The sequence below is a fragment of the Impatiens glandulifera genome, chromosome 1, assembly GCF_907164915.1.
Source record: "Impatiens glandulifera chromosome 1, dImpGla2.1, whole genome shotgun sequence".
Taxonomy (NCBI): Eukaryota; Viridiplantae; Streptophyta; class Magnoliopsida; order Ericales; family Balsaminaceae; genus Impatiens; species Impatiens glandulifera.
Window position 1 is genome coordinate 120307533 of NC_061862.1, and position 8719 is coordinate 120316251.

Genomic DNA, 8719 nt, shown 5'->3' on the forward strand with positions numbered 1-8719 from the left:
AATTTTTCGATCTTCCCATTCATTCCCTATATATGTGTCTATATATATATATACATATATACATATATATATATATACATGTATATATACATATACATGTATATATATATATATAAATATATATATATATGTATATATGTATATATATATATATATTCCTAATAACATGCTTTTATTTTTATTATGAATTGCATGCATATAAATTCCATGCATATATATCTATATCGATATAATTTTCTCACATAATTAATATAATTTTCTCACATAATTAAATTAGGATGACTCTGATACCAATCGTTAGAATTATCCTGATTAGATCCTAATTTAATGTGTGAGAAATTAAAATCTGAATGCGGCGGAAGCGTACCTTAATTAATCGCATGAATTGTGAATCTTCTCTTTGCTTAAATTTTGCATGGATTGAATGATTCTTTCCTTAAACTTTTCTTATATGGAATGGTTCTTCCATTTGATGAGTAAGTCAATAGATTTCTCTCTCTGTTGATGGGGACGCAAAGGAGAATTGACGTTACTTCAAATGAGGATCATTACCGTTACATATAACCAACAATAAGTTTGTTATTATGGTTTGACAATTTCTAATTTAGCCCCTTCATAAAATTAGAAATTCCACTTAGGTATCCTCACTTTATATTCATGACAAATACACCCATAAGCCATAAACTTAAATTCACATTAGATCACATTATTTTGGCTTATATTAAATATGACATATGCACAATTATTTATTACACAAGTGACCCAAAAAATTCCAACAATCTCCCACTGGGTCACGTATGTACAAAAATAAATGTATCAACCATAATGCGCCTGAAGTTTTATGTCATCTCAATCATATGTTGTATAAACAGTTTTATCAATTAAACATATCAATATAGGACCAAAGAACTCGTCATTGTATTTAAGCACACAACTAGACCCAACAATGATCACATAAATCAATATAATTAATTGACAAATCATATCATGAATGTGAGGAATGAAAATTCCATGCAAGGTGATCTTTTCATGTCAATTTTCAACTGGTCCTACTCTACTTTAGTGAGATCATACTTTAAACATAATTATACAAAGTGTAATGAACTGAATAATACTTAATTTCTGATCAGAATAAAAACTTTATAAATAACTATAAAATAATTAAACTGTAAGATGTCAAAATTACAAACTCCCACTGAAGTTAGAGATCGTTGATCTCTACGGCACTCATACGAGCAATATCCTCATGAAAGACATTAGATGATAAACCTATTGCCAATAGGTTCATAACCATAGAGTTTGTACATATATATTTTATAGAAATCTATCCACTTTGTATCATTATTTCATTAAATAAACATGATGTCAAAATCACTTAATTTGATGCCTAGTAACATGTCATAAATTTCGCTGCAATAGTGGATGACGCCATAAGTGTTTGTTTGACACTTCTTTAAGAAACGATAAAATCAGCTAGCGAAAAATATTACCCGAAATAGATTTCATACTATTTTGATATCCCGTAATATCGGAGTCAGAATACTCAATGATCTCAAGACTTTCTGACTTTCTATATGTGAGCATTTAATTCTTAGTTCTTTTCAAATATCTCGTAAGTATTGGCTACTTAATGTATAGCAAAATATGTGACAAACAAAATGTCACCCATATATAAAACCATAAATAAACGTTTACTCCCACTGAACATGTGATACACAAATAATCAATTAAATTCACCTCAAAACTAAAAGAAGAGAGAATTGTTATTTTGTAAAATTTGTGGTATCACTAACGAGACGCTTCTTTAAGTCTATAGATGAATTTCTTTAATTTGTAAACCATATTAATTTGGTCTCTCGACACAAAGTATTCTCATTGCACCAAATTGTTTTCCAACGTCTCTATTGAAAAACCCCTTAACATCTACTATGGTGAAGCTCCATATCAAAATATGTAACGGGTACCATAAATTGTTCTTAAAGAGTAATTCAATTAAATTGGATTGTCATAAAAACACTTGATTTTGAGGTTGTTGAGTTTGTACTTAATGAGTTTGATCATATTGTCTTGTTACTCTTGATTTTTGAACATTATCCTCAATATCAATAAAATCCTTATCAATGTCAAAAACACTTGAGATATAAATCAAATCTTCCACAATAGGAATTATTGATCTAAATCATTTTTAAAGACACAATTATTTCTCCCTCAAACTCAATATCCTCAAAAAAATATTGCAGTCTCGTCTAAAAAAATTATTTTTAACTTGACATAATAAAAAATTATAGCCCTTAATCACTTAGAATATTTAATAAAATAGTTGCTCACATTTATAAACTTAAGTAACAATTAAATTCAAATAATAATTTATCCCATCTCAAAATACTTAATGCAACATTAATATCAAGTCTTTGGACAATAATATTAATTGCTAATAGTATTTTGGTGTAATGATCAAACATTAATAATAATAGAGGTCAAATAATTAATCTATCTTTGGATGGATTAATTATTCACATGAATAAGACTTTATAATTATTACATATTTATCATCACAAGTATTAATGCAATTCTGTCAATTAATTATCAGCCTTTGGGCCAAATAATATAATCACATGAATTACACAATACTACCATTCAAAATTGTTTTGAATTAATTTCAAAAAACATGGTGACTTTGGTGATTATTTGTATTAATCAATACAATTCAGATAATGAACAATAATATCATTATTTTAAATTTAAATGCCATATTATTTTATAACCCAAATCAATAATATATATTTTTACAAAGAGACATGTAATTTATTTTATTATAAAAAATAAAATTATACCGTAAGCCAAATCATACTTCTTGAATTTGAAATTTGTAATGTCTCTAAATTAAATAATAAACCATCAAGATTTATTTGACAAATTTCAAATATTCTTATTATTAAAATCCAATTATTCATTAATTTATTAATAATCATCAACCTTAATTTTTTAATCCTAAAATAAAAGATATAATTAAAATTTTATTATATATTGATTTATATATATACTTAACAATAAAATTATTCCTTAATTTTTTTTGATTTATAATATATATTATATATTATTTAATCCCTTAACAACAAATATCCCAAATGATATTTAATTAACTGTCAATTTAAAACAGTCAATTTAAAACAGAGAATTTATCCCTTTAACGAGAAAATCTAAACTCTTTAACGAGAAAATCTAAACGATAATCTAACTATGCATAAATTTAATAAACATTATTAAATAATATCATAAATCTTTATATATATATATATATTTATTTTTTTACTCAATTATTCGATATTATCAAAAATTAATATATCCATATATTCAGAGAGAAAATTCAAATATTTTTTTTTTTGGGATTTTATCATCTTAATTAGCGTAAAATTCAAATATCCCTTAATCTATTAATATATATATATATATATATATATATATATATATATATATATATATATATATATATATATATATATATATATATCCGATTAAAATTTTCAAATATATATTCTGATCATAATTTATTAATTTATTGAAATTATCAAAATCAATATATATACCTAATATTATGTTATTATGTTTGAAATTCTAAAAACCAATATATATAATCCGAAAATATGAAATTATCTATAACCTAATATTATGTTTGAAATTATCAAAACTAATATATATAATCCGAAAACATGAAATTATCTATAAATTCATGCATATATATATATATATATATATTTATGATTCCTGAGAATCTAAATATCCCTAAACGAGGAGGAAACTAATGAGATAATTCAAATATCTCTTCACCATCAATCAATCTTCATGATAACATCATACAATCTTAATTAATATATAATCTTAATTAATATCCATATAATCTAAATATTTATAAATCGATAAATCTTTATATCTTTATACCAAATTAATATATATATATATATATATATATTCCTAATAACATGCTTTTATTTTTATTATGAATTGCATGCATATAAATTCCATGCATATATATCTACACCGATATAATTTTCTCATATAATTAATATAATTTTCTCACATAATTAAATTAGGATGGCTCTGATACCAATCGTTAGAATTATCCTGATTAGATCCTAATTTAATGTGTGAAAAATTAAAATCTGAATGCGGCTGAAGCGTGCCTTAATTAATCGCATGAATTGTGAATCTTCTCTTTGCTTAAAATTTTCTTGGATTGAATGATTCTTTCCTTAAACTTTCCTTATATGGAATGGTTCTTCCATTTGATGAGTAAGTCAATAAATTTCTCTCTCTGTTGATGGGGACGCAAAGGAGAATTGACGTTACTTCAAATGGGGACCATTACCGTTACATATAACCAACAATAAGTTAGTTATTATGGTTTGGTAATTTCTAATTTAGCCCCCTCATAAAATTAGAAATGCCACTTAGGTATCCTCACTTTATATTCATGACAAATACACCCATAAGCCATAAACTTAAATTCACACTAGATCACATTATTTTGGCTTATATTAAATATGACATATGCACAATTATTTATTATACAAGTGACCCAAAAAATTCCAACAAATCCGGCTTGGACTTGATTAGTTAGTTATTGCTGAAGAGAGATGAAAATTCTGGCTGTGTCTGAATTGGTTGTGTCGAACTTTGGTCGTTTATCGGGAGGGGAACTGGAAGTGAATGGAGATCTTTTGAGAGAGCTCATTGAGGCACTCTCTTGTGCCACGAGGGATGAAAGAACGGATGTAAACATTAGTGCAGAAGATGTGGAGGAAGCCTTCAAAATAGTGTACACATACTATGAATCATTATAACATCTTAGCTAACTACAGTTTAGCATATTCAAACAAATAAAGACTCGTAGCAGTAGCAGTAGAAGATTGAAACATTAGACACAGATTTTTCAGTTAGAATTTGGACAGATTTTAATCGATTTAGCTAGCTACAATTTAGCATATTGCCATATTCAAACAAGTAGCAGATTGTAACTCTGATCTGCACAATGTGAAGCATTGGATACAGATTTTTTAGATTTAGCAATAACAGAGAGGAAATCCGTACCTAACAGAAGAAGGAAGGAGAAGAGAATCAGAAGAATTCGTCAAGAAGTGGAGTTCAGTCAAGAAGGGATTGCTTCGGTCGCCTTGGATTCAACGCCGTCTGAACTCAACGAACACATGTCCGATTTGATTCAAATTTTCAAAGATTCCTTCAGACGATTTGAAAGCGGGTAGAATCGATTGCGGGTAGAATCGATTTGAGAAGAAAAGCGGGGCGGCGATCTTCGTTCTTCCTTCAGCTAACGAGTGATCTTCGTTCTTCCTTCAGCTAACGAGTGATCGGCGACATTCCAGACGAAAGAAGAAAAGCGGGGAGGCGAAGAAGAAAGATGTCGGAGAAGAAGAAAGAAGTTAGGATAGGGTTTAAAAAGGAAGCTGCGATTGGTTTCAATTCAATTGCTAATATGACTTAAAAGAGGCTATTGGTTTTTTTTTCCAATCGCGGGTAATCTTCAAAAACACTAGAAACGATTGGTTTTACATTGAATCGTTTTTCATTCAAGCTAGTACATGAGAAGTTGCGATTGGATTTAATTCCAATCGCTATTATAAACCGTAGTAGCGATTTTTCTAAACATCAATCGGCATGTTTGCTAGCTATTTACCTTTTTTTACTAGTGTGATCAATTTGTTAATTTTTACTTAAATCACTAAAAGTTAATTAAACTATTAATAAATTAATTATAGTAATTTAATTACTTGAATATATTATTTGAATTTCGTTTTAATTTTATTTAATTTTATATATCAAATTTTTATTTTCATTTATTATTGAAATTTATGAATTAATTTAAAATTCCAATATAATTCTTTCTTATTTTCAAATTATTTTTCTTTACGTATATATAATTTTATATTTCTCTTATTTGTTATGAGTACATCAACAAATTAAAAAAATTGGCACTTTTAATCTAGTATTTTTTATAATTTAATAAAAATAATTTGTTAATAACTTGTCTGGTCAATCTCCCCTAGTAAAAAAAAAAAAGAAAAGCGAAATGATTGTTGTCGCGGTAGACAATGATCAACACTGACCCGTCTTTTCCGGGCCGCCTCTTATCCTTAAGACCTAGGCCGACTTTGTTAATGCAGGCAATGAGACCACATATACCATGCCATCAATCTTATTGAACGCGGACCGCATTACATATGGTCCTCATTTATTGAGGAAAAAATGATGTTGTCCTCGTTTTTTATATTAACAAAAATAAAATAGAAACTTATATTTTTTTATGGGAATAATCTCAATTTTATTTATAAAATTGGATGGAGGTGTCAAATTTGTTTATTTAGTTGTAAATATCTATCTATGTACACAAACTTGTCAAAAAGTGTCAAATTTATTAAACTTAACCGATTTCTCTAAGGACGTTAAAATGTAGTCCTGATGTCAATGACATGTCATATCCACGTATTATTTTTTATATATATTATTTTTATAATCAAATCTTTCAATTCAAACGGACCTTATCATTAAAAAATAAAACTAAATAAAGTGAATGATGTTAAATTTGTTTGAATTAATTAATAAAGTGAATAATTTAATGTTGTTAATCGTCATTTTAACCTTAATGAATTAATTGATTGCTATCAATTTATTATATAACGTGTCTTTGCTCAATGAAGAGAAAATATAAGGGCAATGAATAGGTTGTCAAAACCACCCGTTGCATCAATAATTAATGAATGATTTTTTTTTATCATATTTTATTTTTTCAACAACATATATCCCTACTCTCTAATATAATATACATAATCTTACATTATATGATCTTATTCCCTCTCTCTAGAATTTTAAGAGATAATTTTTTCAATATTTCTCTTTTGAACCCGGTGATAAGGATTTAGGTACTCTTTAAGTTCGTTGTGTAGAGATTCTAATGCTGAATTACTATTGAATTCGTTGTACCATGGTAGACAACCATCTAAGATAAACTCCAGCACAAGAGGAGACGATGAAGATATTTTAAGAGAAATGTGTCTAACACATGCTTTGAATCAACCATCAAATTCAGTGATATTGTTCTTCGTATATTTAATTTTATTTAATTTATTTGTAACATCATATATATATATATATATATATATATATATATATATATATATATATATATATATATATATATATATATATATATATATATATATATATATATATATATATTTCTATTTACTTAAAGACAATAATACTAACAATCTTAACAATCTTAAAATATTTCCGTTATGATAAGCTATTTAAGAGCTTGCGCCATCGATTTTTTTTTGTCTTTGATTATTTAGAAATACGAGCTACAATGTTGTGAAAGAGATGATGCTCATTTCGAAAAATGAAAATGATTATCATAAGGGAAAAAATCAACAAATAAAGATAAGTTTTTATTGTGTATAGATATGTTGATTATTAACACATTTGTTCTTATATTGTTAAAGATTAATTTTATAAGCTAATATATTTTGATATAAATTTTTTCTCTATAAACATTAATATTAATATGTATATTCATTATACAAATTTATATAAAAGATAAATTATAAATAATAATTCAATTTGTTCTAATTTTATTAATGTTTGAAGAGCATAATCACTAGTTATCTTTACCTAGCTCTCAATACGATGATTCATCGGCCATAACCCTATGTAATGTCAAACACAAAAAACAAAAATTGTTACTTTCTTTTTTAAATTTACAAAACCTTTTTTTTTTTCATTGAAAAAAAATAGAATAAAAATAAAGTCTATTATGGCATTGAATCTAGACCTTCTTCCATCATCAATATCAAATAATCAACTCAAGCATTATCATCACTAAGCATCTAAGCCTATTAGTTCTTAGCAAAAAAAAATTTATGAAATTGTCTAATTCCGAAAACTTTTCGGAACCAAATTTGATCAATAACTACAAAAGTTATATATATATATTAGAAACTCTTTAATTTAATTCTGTAAGTTAATAAACTCTCTAAAACAATAAATTTGTCCGATCCCGAGTTAGGCAAATGTAAAAAATTGAAAAACTCGATAAAATAATAAGATAATATTTTTTCGGGAGATCCCTTTATAATTTTCGGTCCCAAAAAAATCATAAATAAATAATTCATATAATCTGAAAACATATAAAATAGATAGATAATACTTCAAAAGTCATTAATAGTGCTAAACTTGGAGCCAAACTTAGAGCCTTAACATTCGCTGTAACGTAATTTTAAGGGGCATAGACTTATTTGTCTTTTTTTTTTTTATGTATAATTACTTATTTTATACGGATATATGAATTATACGTTAAATCGGTTAAAAACTCTTTATATTAATAATTATTAATTTATTGATAAACTAATAACTCTCTAAATTATTAAAAAAATTTCAAACCCGACATTATTAATTTAAAGAGTTTCGACTGTAATTAAAACAAACTCTTATTTGTTTTTTTTTTTTTTTTTAGAAATAAGAAAATTGGACATAGCGGTCAATGGCTGACTCACCAAAGTCAGGGTCAATACTTTTTAGAGTTGTTTTCATCAAGAGGAACAATCACCTTAAAACTTGTTGGTATCAAACCCGGTCATAAACTGTTACAGTCAAATTTTTTTCTCCCAAATCTACACATGAATGGAAGAATAATTCAGAATGTCAA